The following is a 22,155-nucleotide window of genomic DNA, read 5'->3' on the forward strand; positions in this document are numbered from 1 at the left end:
TTCCTTTAAGTTCGAGAATTGAAACCCAATGCTAGTGGGTGAGAAAGATCAAGTTCCCAACTCCTTTCTTCTTCTCGGATTCGAAAACGGTGTTAGGGATTTCAAAACCGTCAAACACAAACTTCCCCGTTTCATCTAGATCTAAGCTTCGTTTCGCGAAGAGATAGAAGGAAAAGTTGCTCACTACCACACTACGGTGCTAGGGAACCAACATGGAGGCGACGTTGCGACCGGAGATTTTTACCGGATTTACTCGCGGTACCCTTAACGAACGTAAAAGCTAACGATAAGGTAAGGGCTCCTTCCAAACTTTCAGTTTGCATTTAGGGACTTATCTGTGATTGTGTGGAAAAGAATTTTGTTAGGGTTAGAGTGTTGATTTGGGGGAAAATGAATCTAAGGCTTTATGGGTAAAATCTTAGAGTTAAGTTTTGGTTATATTGATGAATGTTTCGTGGAAAATGAATTTAAACTCATTTATATATGATTTTGAGTAACTGCAGTCACGCATTCCCATCTCCATTCCCGTCCGTAGGGTACGAACCGGTAGGACCGTCCTGACTCTCATCTGAGGGCAAAGCCCAGTTTTCGACAATAATTGAAAGGGTCACCAACCAGAAAATAACAGTTAACACATATCAATTAAGTTTTTAAATACTCAAAACAACTTTTCAACTAAGCATGCACCTTAACAGGATTCTCAATATGCTAAAAATTCATAAAATATCTTGCCAATTAAAATGAAGGTAAAATGAGGTTCTCAATCTCCTAATTAACACATAACAAGTCAAGACATGGATAGGTTAAAGAGTAATCAATCATCTAACTCAAACTGAGGATTTTCACTTAGCCAATCAAGGTTTTTAGTGAAATTTTGAACTCTGGCTTGATTCAATCGATTGGGCAATCGATTGACAGGATAGCTGAGCCCCTGACTTAATGGCCAATCGATTTCCAAATCGATTTGGTCGAATATGGATGAGTCCCTGACTTAGGCCCAATCGATTGGGCAATCGATTTCGTAAATGATTTTCGAAAACTGATTACAAAATCGATTGGCTAATCGATTTTGTCCATTTGGCCAAGTCCCTGACTTCCATCCAATCGATTGGGAAATCGATTTCCCTGATCATTTTTCCAAAAATTCATTAATTAACCTAAGTCATTCCTAATCAAGTTCACAACCTAACACTTAGCAATTCCTACGCGATTACCACGACAATTGGGATCTCGATAACCATCATACTTACACACAATAATCAACACATAACACTTAGCATTTTCAACGCAATTACCACGATAAATCAAAATTCAAATCACTCAATCATACACTCAAATCAAATACGACTCGCGTGCCAAGCACCCTAATGCAATGCGTATATGCCAAAATGCACGTAAATGTACCACCTATCACGGGTCAGTACAGTTTACCGAGGTGTCACCTATCACGGGTCAACACGATTTACTAAAAGAAAAAGCGGGAATCGTAAATGTACCACCTATCATGGGTCAGTACAGTTACCATGGTGTCACCTATCACGGGTCAACTCGATTTTCTAAATAGTAACTCGTAAACGTACCACCTATCACGGGTCAGTACAGTTTACCGAGGTGTCACCTATCACGGGTCAACACGAATTCCAAAAATGTAAATCGTAAACGTACCACCTATCACGGGTCAGTACAGTTTACCAAGGTGTCACCTATCACGGGTCGACACAATTTACCAAATGAAATGCATGAGCTTACACAGACTCCATTCACAACAATCGTTAAGCAAATGCAGATATTAAAAGATTCCCCATTTTTAATACCCATTTAACTTAAACGACTTTCAAACGTTAACTTAAACGACTTTCAAAACAACATTAAATAAATAAGTCATTAAGAGATTCCCCGTTCTTAATACCGATTTATCTTAATGATTTTCAAAACAAAACGTTAAGCAAACAGACATATTAAGAGATTCCCCATTCTTAATATACTTTTGACTTAAACGATTTTCTCGCAAAACATTCAGTAAACGAGTCATTAAGAGATTCCCCATTCTTAATACTCATTTACCGGAACGATTTTCAAAAACGATCGTTAAGTAACCGGGACATTAAGAGATTCCCCATTCTCAACGCCCAGTTAACTTAAACCTTTTCCTCAAATGCACATTAAGTAAACCGAGGTATTAAAAGATTCCCTATTTTTAATCCTCGTTTAACTCTAATGGTTTTCAAATTCCACAGAACAAACTCAGACATACCCACACATTCAAATCATAATTCACAACAAACACACCAATTAACAAACATCAAGTATGGACACGCCAAATACAACGAACACAAATCAACGCAACATAACACCCAGATACTTCAAATTTTATTTACTCGTAATCATACACAATGACTTCAAATCCATTTACCACGAATCATTCATCAATATAAACAAAACCTAACTGTAAGGTTTTACCCATAACGCATTAGTTTTGTTTTTCCCCAAATCGATACATTAAACCCTAACAAATTCCTTCCCACACAACTACAGATCAGTCCCTAATGCAAGCTAGAAGTTTGGAAGGAGCCCTTACCTCAACGTTAGCTTTAACGTGCGTTTCCGGTACCGCGAGTAATTCCGGTAAAATCTCCGCTCGCAACGCCGCTTCCAAATTAGTTCACTAGCACCGTAGCGTGGTGGTGAGCAACTTTCCCTTCTATCTCTTCGAGAAATGAAGCTTAGATCTAGAAGAAACGGAGGGGTTTGTGTTTGGATCTCAAAAACCGTTTTTCTTCGTTTTCGAATCAAAGAGGAAGAGTGGAGTTGCGAAAACCTTGATCTAACTCTCACCCAACCTTGGGTTACTAGTTTTGAAGAAAGGAAAGCGACGAAAATGAAAACGGAAGTTGAAAATCGTTTAAGTTAAATGAGTATTAAGAATGGGGAATCTTTTAATGTCTTGTTTACTTAATGTTTGTTTTGAAAATCGTTTAAGTTAAATGAGTATTAAGAATGGGGAATCTTTTAATGTCTTGTTTACTTAATGTTTGTTTTGAAAATCGTTTAAGTTAAATGAGTATTAAGAATGGGGAATCTTTTAATGTCTTGTTTACTTAATGTTTGTTTTGAAAATCGTTTAAGTTAAATGAGTATTAAGAATGGGGAATCTTTTAATGTCTTGTTTACTTAATGTTTGTTTTGAAAATCGTTTAAGTTAAATGAGTATTAAGAATGGGGAATCTTTTAATGTCTTGTTTACTTAATGTTTGTTTTGAAAATCGTTTAAGTTAAATGAGTATTAAGAATGGGGAATCTTTTAATGTCTTGTTTACTTAATGTTTGTTTTGAAAATCGTTTAAGTTAAATGAGTATTAAGAATGGGGAATCTTTTAATGTCTTGTTTACTTAATGTTTGTTTTGAAAATCGTTTAAGTTAAATGAGTATTAAGAATGGGGAATCTCTTAATGTCTTGTTTACTTAATGTTTGTTTTGAAAATCGTTTAAGTTAAATGAGTATTAAGAATGGGGAATCTCTTAATGTCTTGTTTACTTAATATTTGTTTTGAAAATCGTTTAATTTAAACGAGTATTAAGAATGGGGAATCTCTTAATGTCTATGTTTACTTAATGTTGGCGTGAAAACCATTAGAGTTAAACGAGTATTAAAAATGGGGAATCTTTTAATGTCTCGGTTTACTTAATGCGTGTTTGGGAAAATCGTTTAAGTTAAATAAGTATTAAGAATGGGGAATCTCTTAATGTCTTGTTTACTTAATGTTTGATTTGAAAAGTTTAATTTAAATGAGTATTAAGAATGGGGAATCTCTTAATATTTCTGTTTGCTTAATGTTTGTTGTGAAAATCGTTTAAGTTAAATGAGTATTAAAAATGGGGAATCTTTTAATATCTGCATTTGCTTAACGATTGTTGTGGATGGAGTCAGTGTATGCTCATGCATTTCATTTTGGTAAATCGTGCTGACCCGTGATAGGTGGCACCTCGGTAAACAGTACTGACCCGTGATAGGTGGTACGTTTACGATTTACGTTTTGGTAAATTGTGCTGACCCGTGATAGGTGGCACCTCGGTAAACAGTACTCTCCCGTGATAGGTGGTACGTTTATGATTTACGCTTTTTAGTAAATCGTGTTGACCCATGATAGGTGGCACCTCGATAATTGGTACTTTGGCCTGCGATAGGCGGTACAGTTATGATTTACGGCCCTTCGAGGAGGATTTTGGTTTGGAATTCCGAGTCCATGCATTTTGGCATATACGCATCGCATTAGAGTGCTTGGCCCGCGAGTCGTGTTTGATTCAAGTTTATGATTGAGTGTTTTGAATTTGAGTTGTCGTGGTATTTTTGTTGAAATTGCTAAGTGTTATGAATTGATTATTGTGTGTAAGCGTGATAGGTTGTAAAACTATTTCGAAACTCAATTTGTCGTGGTGATCGTGTGGGAATTGCTAAGTGTTAAGATGTGGAATTGTGTATGAATGTGATTGAGTAAGTTTATGTTTTTTTGGAAGAATATGCAGGGAAATCGATTTCCCACTCGATTGGATGAGTTACAGGGGCTTCCCTAATTTGACATAATCGATTTGCCAATCGATTTTATAATATGTTTTTCAAAACCATTTAAGAAAATCGATTTGGCGATTCAGGAATTCAGCAAAACTAACAAAATCGATTTTGAAATCGATTGGCATTAAGTCAGTGGTTCAGTTATTCTGTCAATCGATTGAATTAAGCCCAGAATTCAAATTTCACTAAAAACCTTCAGGAAATCGATTGGCTTAGTAGAAATTCTTATTTTGAGTTAGATAACAGATTGCTCAATTGATTTATCAATGTCTTGGTCAGTTATGTATTACTTGATTGATTGAGAACTTTATTTTGATTTCATTTTTAATTGGCAAGCATTATATGAACTTTTAGCATATAGAAAATCCTTTTAAGGTGCATGCTTAGTTGAAAGGTTATTTTGTGCATTTAAAAACTTAAATGTTATGTGTTAACTGTTAATTTCGGTTGGTGACCCTTTACAACTATTGTGGAAATCTGGGCTTTGCCCTCAGATGAGAGCCAGGACAATCTTACCGGTTCGTACCTTGTGGATGGGAATGTTGTGGGGAATGCCTGACTGGAGCTATGTTAGGAGGATCTTACGGGGCGCGTGGAGATCACTCAAGGTGTTTAGTTTGTTTTGGAGAATGATCAGATTAGGTTGACATAGAGGGATCATATGTCTTTCTTTTGAATTGTATTTGTTTTAAAATGGAAGACTGTACTTATACTAATATTGTCAGCTTGACATGTTATTTTCGATGGGTTACATGTACCAACTTTTGATGTCTAAATATTTTGGATTCATATTTTGAGAAACTTTTCCGCTGCTTGTAAATTATAATGACTCAATTATTTATCCAAAGGTATTGAGTTATTTAATTCTCTGATTTATTTTAATTTCTTTTGAAGCAAAATACACCATCCCTTTGAAAATTCGGGGTGTTACACAATTCAACTGAAGGATAACTTGTCATTTGAAGTATTACCCGTAAGAATTGATGACAGGAAGATTAAGCGATTAAGGAACAAGGATGTTTCGTTGGTCAAGGTGATTTGGAACCCCTACTGGAGATGCGACTTGGAAATTAGAGAGCAAGATGAGGGAACAACACCTTAATTTGTTTATCGACACGTAGTTTTGAGGGAGAAACTAATTTTAGGGGGGTAGTAATGTAAGACCCTTAGTTTTAAATTCTAATTTATGTATTTTGGTGTTGAATTTTGAGGCTTTTTAGCCAAGTTATTGATATTTTGAGAGTTTAATGCCAAAAATATCTTTTTGGAACCCTGATTAAAATTATTCATCGATAAATAATTTAGATTAATTACGATGAATCTTTTGTTAAAAATATCACTTGTTGCTGAAAATTTTATCTGTCAATTGAGTTGCGACGAGAGTAGATATTTTTATCAAAATAGTTTGAGATGCGAAATAGTTTTTAGATATTTGTTTAGTTAGTTTTTATATAATATATATATATATATATATATATATATGGTTGAAATAGGAAAAGTCAGAATTAGAGAAACATTTCCCATTTACCTGCTACCGCTTCCACTCATGCTTTCATCTTCTTCTTTTCTTTCTTTGGCTTCAAGGAAAACACATGAGTTGGTGAGAAAGAGAGAAGGAAAAACATTTTCCTGGTTTTCAAGTCCACCATCCATCTTCCCCTTTCTTCTTTCTCTGTTTCAAGGAAACGAAAACCAAAGTGTTGGTGTGTTTTTTTTCAAAAACCCACAAATACAAACCTTCACTTTTCTTCGACTTCTAAGCTTTATTTCGCGAAGTGACAGAAGTAAAATTTGCTCCTCTCCATGCTACGGTGCTAGTGAGCCAACTTTGGAAGTGACGACGCGAACGAAAATTTTACCGTAATTAATCACAGTGCTGTAATCGCTTGATAAAGCTACAACGAAGATAAGGGCTCCTTCCAAACTTTTAGTTTGCATTTAGGACCTTATATGTGAATTTGTAAAAAGTAAATTTGATGTGTTTGAGGTGTAGATTGTGGAAAATGAATTTAATGCGTTTTATGGGTGGAATTGTGGAATTTAAATTTGAGGTGTGGTTTGTGGTGATTCATGTTTGGTGTGATTGATGTGTTCATAATTAATCTAATGAATTTTTTAGAAGAAATTTATGTATGAATTGGTGGAACATGAATTTAATTCAATTTATGTGTGGTTTGAATTTGGAGATGTGATTTATGTGTGTTTGTGGAAATTGAAATTGGTGTGAATAAATATGTTTGAGTATGCTCTGTGTTGTATTTGAAAAATCATTAGTGTTAAATGAGTATTAAAAATACGATAGTGTTGTATTAAAAATCGTAGTTGTATTCGCTTACAACAGTATTGTATTCGAATACGATAGTGTTGTATTCGAATACGACATCACAGATTTTGCCAATGACTTGCACTGTATTCGGATACGAGATATCTGTATTCGGATACGACAGGATAATTTTTGCCACTGACTTGCATTGTATTCAGATACGAGATTTCTGTATTCGGATACGACAAGATGGTTTTTGCCACTGACTCTCACCATATTCGAATATGAGATTTCTGTATTCGGATACGACATGATAATTTTTTCCAATGACTTGTCCTTTCTCGTATCCGACTACATTCTATCTCGTATTCGATTACAGTTGTTCTGATTTTGCTACTGACTTATGAATTAGAACTATATTCGAATACAAGGATGCTATATTCGAATACGATAGTGAGGTTTTGTTAAAAACTTCATTTTTCAACTTTGATTATGCATGTTTGACATATGAAAACCCTTTCAAGGAGTATACTAAGTTGAAAGGTTATTTTGTGCATTTAAAATTTAAATGCTATGTGATATTTGTTAATTTCGGTTGGTGACCCTTTACAATTATTGTGGAAATCTGGGCTTTGCCCTCATATGAGAACCAAGATCATCCTATTGGTTAGTACCTTGGAGATAGAAAGGTAGTTAGTCATACCAGACCGATGTTGTGTCAGAAGGATCTTGCGGGGAGCGTGGAGATCACCCAGGTTGTATAACTTTTGTAGGATGATCAGATTATATGGCTGTATAGGGGCTAGATGTCTTTCTTTTGCAGTGTAATTGCTTTATTTAGGAAGATTGTACCTATACCTTATATTGTCAGCTTGACTTTGTTTTGATGGATCCATGTACCACTTTTTGATGTGATGTGGGGGAGTTAAAACTCATGGGGCAGTGCTTTTGTACAGGTGACTGCTGAGAATACCCTAAGGGTATGAGCTATGTCTGATAGGTCTCATAGCCCGGTGTATTTTCTTGTTTAAATACTTTGGATTTTTGTTTCAAAAACTATTTCCGTTGTTTGTAAACATTGTTGACTTTTTTCGTTGTGTTACAACTTAAATATTTTATCCAAAAGTATTTCTTTCTTTGTTTATGAATTTAAATTTGTTTAAAAAAAAATAAAAATAAAACGGGTTGTTACACTTAGACAGTGTAGTTTGTCCAATTAGTGCATAAGTCTCATTGGATTAAGATTTTAGGTCATTTTGGTATATAATAGGTTTATTCTAATCCATTTAAATTCTTAGGCAATTCAGTTCGTCCAATAAGTGCACAAGTTTCAATGGATTATGATTTTAGTTATTTTTGGTCCATACCCGGCTTATTAAAATACATTTTGATTCTTAGGCAACGTTGTTCGTCCATTAAGTGTATAAGTCTTAATGGGATAAGAATTTAGGTCATTTTGTTCTTTAATATGTTTATTCTAATCCGTTTCGATTCTTAGGCAATGTAGTTTGGCCAAATAGTGCATAGGTATCATTAGATTAATAATTTAGGTCCATTTTTGTCTTAAATAGGATTATTCTAATCCGTTTCGATTCTTAGGCAATCTAGTTTGTCCAATAAGTGCATAAGACTCGATGGATTAAGAATTTAGGTTACTTTTGGTCTTTAATATGTTTATTCTAATCCATTTTGATTTTTAGGCAATGTAGCTCATTTATTTTGTGCACTAGTTTAAATGGACTATGATTTTAGTTCATTTTGGTCTATTATAGGTTTATTATAATACGTTTTGATTCTTAGGCAATGTAGTTCGTACATTAGTGCATAAGTTTAAGTGAATTTAGATTTTAGGCAAGTGTTGGTATTTAATATGTTTATTCTAATCCATTTTGATTCTATGTCAATGTAGTGCGTATAATAAGTGCATAGGTCTCAATGGATTAATATTTTATGTCATTTTTTTCTTTATTAAGTTCGTTCACATGCGTTTTAATTTTAAGGCAATGTAGTTCATCCAATTATTGCATAAGTGTGAATGGATTAAGATTTTGGGTCATTTTTGTGTATTATAGGTTTATTTTAATCAAATTTTTTTCTCTGGCGTTGTAGTTCCTCCAATAACTGCATAGGTAATAACATATTAAGATTTTAGGTCATTTTGGTCTTTTCAATGTTTATTCTAGTCCATTTGGGTTCTTAGTCAATGTAGTTCGTGTATTGAGTGCACTAGTGTCAATGGAGTAGTAATTTATTTCTTTTTGGTCTATAATTGGATTTTTGTAATACATTTTGATGCTTAGAGAATGTAGTTCGTTCAATAAGTGCATAGGTCTCAATGGAGTAAGATTTTAGGTCATTTTTATCTATAATAGGTTTATTTTAATCGATTTTGGTTCTTAGGCAATGTAATTCGTCCAATAAGTAGATAAGTCCCAATGGGTTAAGAATTTAGGTCATTTTGTTCTTTAAAAAGTTTATTCTGATCCTTTTTTATTCTTAGCCAATGTAGTATGTCCAGTATAAGCATAATGGACGAAGATTTTACGTCATTTTTATCATTAATAGGTTTATTTTAGTCCATATTGAGTATAAGGCTATGTTGTTCGTCCAATAAGTTGTTAAGTCTCAATGGGTAAAAATTTAGGTCATTTTATTCATTTTATTCTAATCCCTTTTGATTCTTAGGTAATAGTTAGTCAAAATATTGCATAAGTCACAATGGATTAAGAATTTAGGTAATAGGTTTATTCTAATCCATTATGATTCTTAGGCAATGTAGTTTGTCCAATAACTTCATTGATCTCAATGGATTGAGATTTTAGGTATAATTTGGTCTTTTCAATGTAATTTCTAGTCCATCTTTTTTCTTAGTCAATGTAGTTTATCTATTAAGTGCACTAGTTTCAATTGATTAGGCTTTTGTTCTTATTGGTCTATAATAAGTTTATTGTAATCCATTTTGTTTCTTAGAAATGTAGTAGTCCATTTTGTTTTTTAGGTTATTTTGGTGTTCAATAGGTTTATTTTAATACATTTTGTTTATTTGGCATTGTAGTTCGTCCAATAAGGGCCTAAGTCTTAATGGGTTAAGAATTTAGGTCATTTTGTACTTTCACAGGTTTATTCTTTTCCTTTTTGATTCTTAGGCAATGTAGTGCAGAAGTTTCATTTGACTAAAATTTTAGGTCATTTTGGTGTTTAATAGGTTTTTATTCTGAGGCAATGTAGATTGTCCAATACGTGTATAGGTCTCAATGCGTTACAAATATAGATCATTTTGGTCTTTAATAGATTTATTATAATCCATTTTGATTCTTAGGCAATGTAATTCGTTCTATAGGTGCATAAGTCTCAATGGGTTAGGAATTTAAGTCATTTTATTCCTTAATAGATTTATTCTAATCCATTTTGATTCTTAGACAATGTAGTTTTTTTACATAAGTGCATAAGTCTCAATGGATTAAGATTTTAAGTGCACTAGTGTCAACAGATTAGGATTTTAGTTCTTTTGGGTCTATAATAGTTTTATTGTAATCCAGTTTGAGTCTTAGGCATTGTAATTCTTCTGATAAGTGCATAGGTCTCATTAGATTATGATTTTAGGTCATTTTGGTCTTTGAGGTTCATTCTAATTTAATTTATTTCTTAGGCAATTTAGTTCGTCCAATTTAATTTTGTTAAGTTTGGTCTATAATAGGTTTTTCTAATCTATTTTGATTCTTAGGCAATGTAGTTCATCCAATAAGTGCATATGTCTCAATGGATTACAAATTTATTTTATTTTGATCTTTAATAGGTTTATTATAATCTCTTTCGATTCTTAGGCAATGTAATTTGTCCAATAAGAGCATAAGTCTCAAGAGATTAAGATTTTAGGTAATTTTTTTTCATTAATACGTTTATTCTTATTGTTTTTCATTCTTAGGTAATGTAGTTCGTCCAATAAATGCATAAGTCTCAATGGACTAGGAATTTTAGGTAATGTAGGTCATTATACCTTTAATAGGATTATTCTAATGCATTTTGATTCCACCTATCAAAAATCTACACGATTTACTAGAGTGTAGTCTATTACAGATCTACACGACAAAAAATCCTCAAAAGGATAAGATAGGCAATTAACTCATGGAACCATTCTGTTGTCCATCGGAGTCACCACAAACACCATGGCCCATCACGATCACAACTAAGGATGAAATGAATGAGCATACTCTGACCTTTTTCACAACAATCTTCATGCAAATGCAGCTATTAAAAGAGTCCCCTTTTAATACCCATTAAACACTAATAATTTTTCATTCCTTTCACAAAGCATATTGACCCGCTGTCGTACACGGGTCAAATACAATTGATAAAATGTAAATAGAGGTAATAATTCAAATCGTTTTGCAAGGACTTCTGATATAATAATAATAACCGAATTGAAAATTGAAATTAAAAAGGGTTTTTTTAAATTTTTGATTTAACAGATGAGCAAAACGATTAATCAATTTATTCAAGTCTCACACCTATCACAAATTCTATCAATGAGTTTAATTTCTAATTTGTGATTCTATTCTTATTTGACTATAGAATTGATCAAACATGCGCAACCAATCCTATCTGAATTTGGTTTCTTTGATTGGATTAAGCATCAAAATCATCAAAATATTACAATTAACGATAAAGCGTCGCAAAATTATAATTCAATTAAATTAGAAACCGAAACCAAATTCTTTCAAATAAATTTAATCAATCCTATTGAAATTCAATTTAAGCAATCAAAATATTAATATAATCAAATAAACAAGAATAGAATCATGAATCAAAATTGACATTGTAACCTGAATCTCAAGGTGTTGATGAAACTCTGAACTCGTGGATTAATCTTATAAAATTAGTCTTCCATGAAATTAAAATAAAAACTGTTCATTTCTTGTAGCAATTTGAATCCTAATTTTTCCCATCTTAGAAAAGAAACAAATCTGCCAATATATAGTACTTGATATTGGGCTTTAAGGTTTAGGGTTTAAAAATAAGTGACCTGCTAATTAAAATTATAACAAAAATCCAGATTACGAAATCTGCAATTTAGGCCATATAAAGTTCGAAATTGGTCTTTTCTTTCAACACAAAAGTTGTAGCTCGGATTTTTAGCTTTTTAAAGCATGCTCATATGTGCCAATCCGATATCCAGAGCTCAAGTTATGATCTACAGAACGAGAAAGAGTCAAAATACAAATAATAAAATTATTATTCAAATTCGACCCAAAGTTTAGAAACAAGCTAAAAATATTAATCTAAGCTATAAAGAGCTTTTAAAATACCAAACTTAAAAGCTAGAAACGTGTGCCCAAATGCTATGATCAAATTTCCCCACACTTAAACTTTTGCACTCCGAGCAAAACAATGCATGCGATTCCAAATTTTCTTATGAATGCAAAGTGGTGAGAGAAAAAAATAATAATTCTAGCTTAAGGCAATCATGAATAGTTTTGTTATTACAACCAAGGCAAACAAGAGGACAGGTTAACACTCAAAGTGTTTGGACTACTGTTTACAGTCAAAGCACATCATGAAAGCTAGCACTACCATATACTTGACAAACCTCTATAATCTATATTTGAATCACATGACGATAATGATCAAAAGATCTTTATTTAGGTTGTAACGTGGCCAATCTAAGGGTGAAATAATCTTAAGGAGACTAGGGCTGAAAATCAAAGAGGATAATGGAGTAATGATTAAGAGAGAAAAACAACATTAAGAAGTAACTCAACAAAACATCATTGACTTTTATTTTCACACTATCTTTGCTCACAACACAACCATTTTTCCTCATATATATATTATTTTTGTTTTTGTTTTTCATAACCCTCAAATTTAAACAAACAAGTTGAGCACCCCTACACTTATGTAAGGAAATACTCATTTATCCCCCAAGATTGAGTCAATTCATTGTTTTTCACTTTTAGGCTTGTAATGAGATATATAACAAAGAATGGGGTAATTAGACTCAAAAGGGCTTAAACAAATGGATAATTGCAGGGTAGGCTTATTTGTCTAGTAGCTTAATCAGAAACAAATGCCTAGATCATTTCAACATATGCATGCGGACAAGAGTTAAGTCAAGTTTTGGCATAACTAGCAATCATGAGTGAGATAATACACAAGAAAAAAAAAGATGGAAAAATGTATTCCATTCATAAGAAGGCTCAAAAATCTCGCAAAGGTTAATGACTTATCACAAATGATACACAATTTAGCATTTTAATCCAATTATTTTACCAAGAATGCAAAAATACTATCCAATCATGTCAGTCCAAACAAACTCTCAACATTTACAACCAGAAAATCTGATGAAAAAACATGTAGTGCAATGTCCATTTTTATTTATTTATTTACATTTTTTTTTTAATATTTTATTTTATATTTTATTTTATTTCATTTTATTTTGAAATATAACAAATAAAATCCTAAATAATACCCCCACACTTAAATTACACATTGTCCTCAATGAAAGTAACAAGTATAAAATAAGAGTAAGGAAAGGGAGCTCCCTGTTTAAACTTCAGTGTAGGTGGGCTTTTCCAAGGAGAGTTCTTCTATGATAGCATCTTCAAGCATAGAGCTCTCATGGAATAGCTTGAGGCGTTGTCCATTTGCTTTGAACATTTTCTCGGTGTTTTCACTTTTTATTTCCACTGCACCATGAGGAAAAATGTTATTAACAACAAAAGGGCCAATCCACTTCGATCGAAGTTTCCCAACCATAATTTTCAAAAGGGAGTTGAACAATAAAACTTTTTGGCCAATGGAAAATTTCTTCATAGAAATCATCTTATCATGAAAGTACTTAGTTTTCTCCTTATAGATGCGAGAGTTCTCGTAAGCTTCAAGTCCTAGCTCTTCAAGTTGTTGCAGTTGAAGCTTTCTCTCCAAACCTGCTTTCTCCATCTCAAGGTTACAACTCTTGATCGCCCAATAATCACAGTGCTCTATTTTCACTGGGAGGTGGCATGCCTTACCAAACACAAGTCGATAAGGGGAAATCCCTATTGGTGTTTTGTAGGTTGTTCTATGAGCCCAAAGAGCTTCTTAAATTCGGTGGCTCCAGTCTTTCCTATTTGGCTGCACCATCTTTTCTAAGATCTGTTTGATTTCCCTATTTGAGACTTCAGCTTACCCATTAGTTTAGGGATGACAAGGTGTAGAAATTTTGTGCATAACCCCATACTTCCGAAGTAAAGCATCCATGGTGCGGTTGCAAAAAATGAGTGCCTTGATCACTTATGATGGCTCGGGGTATTCCAAACCTGCAAAAAATATTTGATCTGATAAAACCTGCAACAACTTTAGAATCATTAGTCATAGTGGGTATTGCTTCCACCCACTTCGAAACATAATCCATAGCTAGTACCACTTCGAAACATAATCCATAGCTAGTAAAATATAGACATAACCAAAAGATACAGGAAAATTGTCCATAAAGTCCATGCCCCACACAACAAATACTTCACACATTGCATATGCCAAAGGGAATCCTCCTATAGGCAAATGTTCCAAAATGACAAGTGAACGTGGTATTTTCTTGGTCCTCTGATGCAATATAGATCTGAAAATTACCAGCAAAACCATCAAGAAAACAATAATGTGACTTACCAGCCAACCGTTCAAGCATCTGATCAATGAACGATAAAGGAAAATGATCCTTTCTAGTTGCCTGGTTTAGTCTCCTGTAATTGATGCATACCCTCCAGTTGTTCTGCACTTGTGTGGGGATAAGTTCATTATTTTCATTTTTAACCACTGTGGGTCCAATTTTCTTAGGGACTACTTGCATCGAACTCACCCGTTGACTATCGGAGATGGGGTATATAATGCCTGCTTGCAAGAGCTTGGTCATTTCTCTTGTTACAACATCCAAAATTAATGGGTTAAGTCGCCTTTGGGGCTGCTTGACTGATTTTACTTCGTCCTCCAATAGTATCCTATGCATACACATGGATGGGCTAATACAAGGAATATCAGCCAAGGTCCATCCGATTGCCTTCCTGTGTTTTCTCAAAACCTGCAACAACTTATCTTCCTGTTCATCTTCAAGTTTGGCTGACATAATCACAGGTAACTTGCCACTTCCTTCTATATATGCATATTTCAAATTTTCAGAAAGTGGTTTAAGCTCTATAGTCGGTGGTTGTTCAATGGAAGGTACAACACCAGTGGCTGAGGCTAAGTCTGCAAAATCAATTGTTAGTTGAAATATAAATATCAGCACAATGATCAACCTGCTGCAAGGCAGCTTCGATCTCAGCACACACAAAGCACAATTGAGTATTTGTACATAATTCACAAGTATAAGTATCATCAAAACCAGACAATGAAGGAAAATCAGTAGGAAACATATCGGGGTAAATGTCATCAACCAAATCAATAAGCAATTCAATTTGAAAAATAGAATGCTCTTCCATGGGGTGTTTCATAGCATCAAAAATGTTAAATTTTACAATGCTATCACCAAATTCCATGGATAGAGTTCCAGCATGCACATCAATTTTTGTTCTAACAGTTTTCCAGAATGGTCTGCCTAAGATGATAGACGCCCTGTTGGACTTATTCTCTTCCTCCATGTCCAGATTGTAAAAATCTGCAGGAAATATCAATTCATTAACTCGAACAAGTACATCCTCCACAAGTCCAGCGGGACGAGCATTGCTAATATTCGCCAATTGAATGGTAACACATGTACTCTGTAAAGGTTTAAGAGCAAGGGAGTTAAAAAATATATGTAGGCATAACATTAATGGAAGCTCCTAAATCTAACATAGCATTTTCAAATTGACTATTGCCTATGGTACATGGAATGGAAAAAGTACCTGGATCTTTGCATTTATGAGGCATGGGCTGAATGAGAGCTGAAACATTTCGTCGTATGTTTACTCTTTCATTACCTTTCAACTTTCTCTTGTGTGTGCACAAATCTTTTAGAAAATTTGGCATATCTTGGAATCTATTTAATCGCTTTAATCCCTATCTACCTCGTCCATTTTCTTAGTCTTCACTGCCCTTTGAGGAAAAGGAAGTGGTATATTTTGCTCAACATCAACAGTTGTAGGTATCAAAATGTCCTCATCAACCTTGTTATTTTTCATTGCAGTTTCAGGTACCTTTGGTATTTCAACAGCTTTCCCAAACCTCAATGTTATTGCACTGACATTGGGAGCATTTGGATTTACTACTGATTGTGCAGGCAATTGGTTTGACCCCTAAGTCTGCAATTGATTAGTTGAAGTGGCTAGCTTACCAATCCTTGTTTCCAAATTTTGAACAGTGGAATCTGTTCTTTGTTGAAATTGGAGATTCTGGACAGACATTTGCTTAACGAGGTCCTCTAATGAAGGTGCATGGTTTCTCCAACAAGGATTGTACCTTTTAGATGATAGATCATAGTTGGCTTGAGGATTGTATATATTTGCTGCATATGCTTGAGGAGCATCAGCAATTGGATCTTCTTGCAATGTAGGACATGAATCTGACGGATGCTCTAGAGAAGTGCAAATACCATAGACCACTGCTTGGGTTTTACCTATTGCCAATTTTTTTACTAAAGATGTGAGCTCATCAAGCTTTCCTTCTAAATTCTTGTGGGAAGAAGCTTGAATTTCATTCACACCGTTTGTTAACATTGTTGAATTGCTTCTAGTTGTAAATTGTTGAGAATTAATGGACATGTTCTGAATCAAAGCCCTTGCCGCTTCTAGGGTCTTATCGACAAGTGCTCCCCCACTAGCAGCATCCAAAATGCTTCTATCCATAGGTAGCAAGCCTTCATAAAAATATTGGATGAGCAATTGTTCAGAAACCTGGTGATGAGAACAACTTGACACTAATTTCTTGAATCTCTCCCAATACTCATGTAATGATTCCCTGTCAATCTGCCTGATGCCACATATTTCTTTTCTGATTGAAGCAGCTCTTGAGGCAGGGAAGAATTTTTCTAGAAACAATATATTGAGATCATTCCAACTTGTAACAAGACATGGTTGAAGGTAGTATAACCAATCCTTGGCAGCATCTTGGAGTGAAAATGGGAAGACTCTCAGAATAATGTGGTCTTCTGTGACTCCTTAAGGCTTCATAGTAGAACACACAACATGGAATTCCTTCAAGTGTTTGTGGGGATTCTCACCTGCAAGACCATTAAACTTTGGAAGCAAGTGTATTAAACCAGATTTAAGTTTAAATGGTACAATAACTTCAGGATATGATACATAATGCATTATAATTGACATTAGGTGCAACAAGTTGTCTTATGGTTCTATTATTCGCATCAGCCATATTTTGCAGCAAGTTGTCAATTTCAGTATCAGACTCTGACTCGTTAACACTAGCAGCTCTATTAAGTCTACGACTTAAATGAAATGTCATATCTATTTCAGGTTCAATTTGATCCGCTGTCGTACACATGTCAAATACAATTGATAAAATGTAAATAGAGGTAATAACTCGAATCATTTCACAAGGACTTCTGATAAAATAATAATAACTGAATTTTAAATTGAAATTAATAAAGGGTTTTATAGATTTTTGACTTAACAGATGAGCAAAACAATTAATCCATTTATTCGAGTTTCAGACGTATCACAGATTCTATTAATGAGTTTAATTTCTAATTTGTGATTCTATTCTTATTTGACAATAGAATTGATCAAACAAGCGCAATCAATCCTATGTGAATTTGGTTTCTTTGATTGGATTAAGCATCACAATCATCAAAATATTACAACTAATAATCAAGAGTCGCAAAATTATAATTCAATTAAATTAGAAACCGAAACCAAATTCTGTCAAATAAATTTAATCAATCCTATTGAAATTCAATTTAAACAATAAAAATATCAATATAATCAAATAAATAAGAATAGGATCATAAATCAAAATTGACAGTGTAACCTGAATCTCAAGGTGTTGATGAAACTCTGAACTCGTGGATTAATCTTATAAAAGTAGCCTTCCATGAAATTAAAATAAAAACTGTTTATTTCCTTTTGCAATTTGAATCCTAATGTTTTCCGTCTTAGAAAAGAAACAAAACTACCAATATATAGTACTTGATATTGGGCTTTAGGGTTTAGGGTTTAAAAACAAGTGACCCGCTAATTAAAATTATTACAAAAGTCCAAATTACGAAATCTTCAATTTAGGCCAGTAAAGTTCGAAATTGGTCTTTTCTTCCAACACAAAAGTTATATCTCGGAGTTTTAGCTTTTCAACGCCTGCTCACACGCGCCAATCCGATATCCAGAGCTCAAGTTATGATCTACAGAACGAGAAAAAGTCCAAATACAAATAATAAAATTAAAATGCAAATTATAAAATAATAACTCAAATTCGACCCAAAATTTAGAAACAAGCTAAAAATATTAATCTAAGCTATAAAGAGCTTTTAAAATACCAAAATAAAAAGCTAGAAACATATGCCCAAATGCTATCATCACATACTCAAGACACATTCTCATTAATAACATTCATAACATGTAGTAACACGTATTATCACTCAAGAATGCATCATCACATCAATATTAATCATCACAAATTCACACTAAAAGAGAATATTTCACTATAAGATTTTACAATGAGTAAGGACTAATAGTATTATTATTCACAATATCTACTTTCAACATATAAAAACATATTTTTAGAAATCAACATCCTTCAATTTTTCAGTGAATTCACGAACAATCATTCAAAACGTCTTAAAGTATTTTTCTCAAAAATTTTCACACAACGACAAATTTTCTCAAATTTGCCATAACTCATTTTTTTGTTTCAAATAACTACTAGTTTGATCTAATACATTTTTAACGACTAAATGTTTAATCGAAGTATTTACCTCATAAGTGCATAATATTCTATGGATTAAGATGTTAGGTCATTTGGCTCTTTTCAAAGTTTATTCTAGTCTATTTTGGTTCTTAGTCAACGTATTTCATCTATTAAGTTCATTAGTTTCAATGGATTAGGATTTTAGTTCATTGTTGTCCATAATAGGTTTATTTTAATCCCTTTTATACTTAGACAATGTAGTTCGTCCAATTAGTGCATAAGTCTCAATGGATTAAAAATTTAGGTCAATTTTGGTTTTTAATATGTTTATTCCATTCTATTTTGATTCTTGACAATGTACTTTGTCCAATAACTTCATAGGTCTCAATAGATTGAGATTTTAAGTAACTTTGGTCTTTTAAATGTTTATTTAAATCCATTTTGTTTCTTAGTCAATGTATTTCATCTATTAAGTGCACTAGTTTCAATAGATTAGGACTTTGGTTTATTTTGGTCTATAATAGGTTTACTGTAATCCATTTTGATTCTTAGGCAATGTAGTTCGTCCAATAATTGCATATGTCTCAATGTATTCAAATTTTAGGTCATTTTGGATTTAATAGGTTTTTTCTTATCCATTTTAATTGATAGGAAATTTAGTTTGTCCTATAAGTGCATAAGTCTCAATGAATTAAGAATTTATTTCTCTTTTGGTCTTTAATAGGGTTATTCTAATCCGTTTTTATTCTTAGGCAATGTAGTTCATCCAATAAGTGTATAGTTCTCAATGGACTATGATTTTAGGTCGTTTTAGTCTTTTTAATGGTTATTCTTGTCCATTTTGGTTCTTAGTTAGTTTAGTTCTTCTATGAAGTTAATAGTTTCAATGGATTAGGGTTTTGGTCATTTTTGGTCTCTAATATGTTTATTCTAATCCATTTTTATTCTTAGGCAATATAGTTTGTCCAATAAGTGCATAAGTCTCAATAGATTCATATTTTAGGTCATTTTGGTTTTAATAGGATTGTTCTAATCCATTTTAATTGATAGGCAATTTAGTTCGTCTTATACGTGCATAAGTCTCAATGAATTAAGAATTTAGTTCATTTTTTCTCTTTAATAGGGTTATTCTAATCCGTTTTTATTCTTAGGCTATGTAGTTCATCCAATAAGTGTATAGTTCTCAATGGACTAAGATTTTATGTTGTTTTGGTCTTTTTAATGTTTATTCTTCTCTATTTTGGTTCTTAGTTAGTTTAGTTCATTTATGAAGTGTACTAGTTGCAATGGATTAGGATTTTGGTCATTTTTGGTGTCAAATATGTTTATTCTAATCCGTTTTTATTCTTAGGCAATGTAGTTTGTAAGACCCATAATTTTAAAGTATACTTTATGTATTTTAGTGTATTTTGGTATTGAACTCGGAGGCTTTTTAGCCAAAGTTATTAATATTTTGGAGTTTATATGACCAAAGAGATATTTTGATGCCGATTAGAATTACTCGTCGATGAATAAATTAAATTAGCTGCGGTGAATCTTTTACGAAGAATTTAATGCGTTATGGGTGAAATGGTAATTTTAATAAATATCTAGATATTTTGAGATATTTGTTAAAAGTAATTAATATATATATAAATATCTATATGTACATATTTGTTTGGGGAGAAAAGAAAAGGATATAAAAAGGAAAGAAAGAAAAGGAAAGAAAGGAAAAACAAGGGAAAGAAAGACAAAGGAGAGAAAACAACATTTTCCATCCTCTTCCTCTGCCTCCCGCAAAGCTTCTCCCTCCTTCCTCCATTTTTCGTTTTCTTTGCTTTCTTTAAGTTCGAGAATTGAAACCCAAGGCTAGTGGGTGAGAAAGATCAAGTTCCCAACTCCTTCCTCCTTCTCGGATTCGAAAATGGAGTTAGGGATTTTGTCTTGAAATGCTCAATTCAAGTTAAAATTGTATGATTGTCACTTCGTTTCGCGAAGAGATAGTGTTGGACTTTAGTCCTTTGAATCCTAATTTTGACATAATTAACAAACATACAATGTTCATACATCATATGATAAATCTAACATTTTAATTGAGCAAGATTTCAGGAACAACAATTCAATCCTACACACTTGATACAAATTGCTTGGAACACAAGAAATCAACAAAAGTTGATCATTAACTGAGTAAATCGATTTCATAACAAGGGTGTAAGGAAACATAACTGCTTTGCACAAGTCAGTGGCACAATTAGAAATGAAAATTGCACAAGTCAGTGGCACCCTGTTTCACAGGCTAATCGATTGGCAAATCGATTGTACACATCACAAAGTAAAACTGATTGAAACCAATCGACTGGCAAATCGATTGATCAAGTCACAGTGAGAATCCAATTTCTAGGGTAATCGATTGGCAAATCGATTGTACACATCACAAAGTAAAACTGATTGAAACCAATCGACTGGCAAATCGATTGATCAAGTCACAGTGAGAATCCAATTTCTAGGGTAATCGATTGGCAAATCGATTGTACACATCACAAAGTAAAACTGATTGAAACCAATCGACTGGCAAATCGATTGATCAAGTCACAGTGAGAATCCAATTTCTAGGGTAATCGATTGGCAAATCGATTGAAAAGAACCTTTTTGAAATCACAGTGAACTTTGAGCTTGTGGCCAAATCGATTCTCAGCATTTGTAAAATCGATTATGAGACTTAATAAATCGATTAAGTAATCGATTGGTGTGATTTTTACTTTGAACAAAACACCTGCAATCGATTATGAAATCGATGCATATAAGTCTTAACATAATTCAGTGAAAAGAGTTTGTTTAAAGAATCGATTGACAAATCGATTGGCTTATGTAGTTTCAAGATTTAAGAAAAACAAGACCCGCGATAATCGATTGGCAAATCGATTAGACCTGTTTTATAACTTTAATGAATCGATTGGCAAATCGATTTATTAGTTGTTTTTCAGAAACTATATAAACTGTTTTCAATCATTCTCTCATTAACAATGATAAACACTCATAAACTCTCATTAACACAATACAACACATTGTTAACATTCTGATATTGCTTTTTCAGATCAAAGCCAAAAAGATTATCCATAATCATTGAGAGAGCTGAAAAAGTATTCTTGAGAGAAAAGACAATGTTCTCATAATCCATCATTGAATAACCAGATTCATGAGAAGACACATTGTTCAAGATTGAAGACTTCTTTTATTCTGTTTGAAATAAATACTTTGTAAAGAAAATGACTGCTAGAAATCCAGCTAGAAACTGGTGGCGATCTTCTGGGATGAGAGGCCTCATCAAGAAGGAGTTTATCCATAATCATTGAGAGAGCTGAAAAAGTATTCTTGAGAGAAAAGACAATGTTCTCATAATCCATCATTGAATAACCAGATTCGTGAGAAGACACATTGTTCAAGATTGAAGACTTCTTTTATTCTGTTTGAAATAAATACTTTGTAAAGAAAACGACTGCTAGAAATCCAGCTAGAAACTGGTGGCGATCTTCTTGG

Source organism: Cicer arietinum, chromosome 7, assembly GCF_000331145.2.
Source record: "Cicer arietinum cultivar CDC Frontier isolate Library 1 chromosome 7, Cicar.CDCFrontier_v2.0, whole genome shotgun sequence".
Lineage (NCBI taxonomy): Eukaryota > Viridiplantae > Streptophyta > Magnoliopsida > Fabales > Fabaceae > Cicer > Cicer arietinum.